General features: G+C 45.2%; 1 pseudogene; it reads right to left on the reverse strand.

Annotated features, from left to right (window-relative positions):
- Window positions 1-314: 314 nt before the first annotated feature.
- Window positions 315-515, reverse strand: LOC144480092 (U2 spliceosomal RNA; annotated as a pseudogene).
- Window positions 516-1,258: the final 743 nt, after the last annotated feature.

A 1,258-nucleotide genomic window follows, 5' to 3' on the forward strand; every position in this document is an offset into this window, starting at 1 on the left:
GATAGTGGTCATGAGTTTGGAAGGTGCTGCCGAAGGAACCTTGGTGAGTTCCTGCAGTGTATCTTGTTGATGGTACACACAGCTGCTGTTTGTCAGTGGTGGAGGAATGTTGTGGAAGGACTAGCAATCAAGCAGGTTGCTTTGTCTTGGGTAACATTGAACATTGGGTACCATTTAAAATTTTTTTTTTTAATACTTTTTCAATTCAATCAAATCAAATCCAATTCAGAGTCTCAACAAGTTGAGACATTTCAGATCCAGGCTGACAAGACAGGACGGGAGACCAAAACCACCCTGTCCTGGGCCTGATCTACATGAGTCAAGCTGATTGGAGAAGGGAGAGGATCCTCCTCCAAGACTTGAGCCCATCTGCATCCCAGCCAAAAGGCCGAGATGCCGCTTTTAAAAAATTGCTTCATATGAAACATATGAAGCCTCAGCGTAACCTAATGACCTCAACCAAGTGCAGGCGATCCATACTACACTTGATCTTAGCCAAAAGGCCGAGAAGCATTTAAAATTGAACATTGAACTTCTTGAGTGTTGTTGGAGCTGCAGTCATCCAGGCAAGTGAAAAGTATTCCATTATACTCTTGACTTGGTCCTTGTAGATGGTGGACAGACTTTGGGGGGGATCAGGAGGTGAGTTACTCACCTCGGGGTTCCTAGCCTTTGGTCTGCTCTGGTAGCTACAGTATTTATATGGCTAATCCAGTTCAGATTCTGATCAATCATAACCCCCAGGATGTAGATAGTGGGGGATTCAGCGATGGTAATGCCATTGAATGTCAAGAGACGATGGCTACATTCTCTCTTGTTGGAGATGGCTATTGTCTGACACTTGTGTGGCATGAGTGTTACTTCCCACATGTCAGCCCAGGCTTGGATATTCTCCAGGTCAAGTCTGAAACGTTGGTTCTATTCTCTCTCTGTGAAACCTGCTGAGATTTTCAGCATTTTCTGTCTTTGTTGCCACAACCATTTTCCTTTGTGCCAGGTATGACTCCAACCAGCAAAGAGTTTTTCCCTGATTCCTACCGACTCCAGTTTTGCTGGGACTCTTGATGCCACACTCGGTCAAATGCTGCCTTGACGCCAAGGGCAGTCGCTCTCACCTCACCTGTGGAGTTCTGCTCTTTTGTTCTTGTTTGAACCAAGGCTATAATGAGGTCAGGAGCTGAGTGACCCTGGCAGAAGCCAAAATGAGTGTCTGTGAGTAATTTATTACTGAGTAAGTGCTGCTTGATAGCTTTGTTAA

The sequence above is a fragment of the Mustelus asterias genome, chromosome 27 (assembly GCF_964213995.1).
Source record: "Mustelus asterias chromosome 27, sMusAst1.hap1.1, whole genome shotgun sequence".
Lineage (NCBI taxonomy): Eukaryota > Metazoa > Chordata > Chondrichthyes > Carcharhiniformes > Triakidae > Mustelus > Mustelus asterias.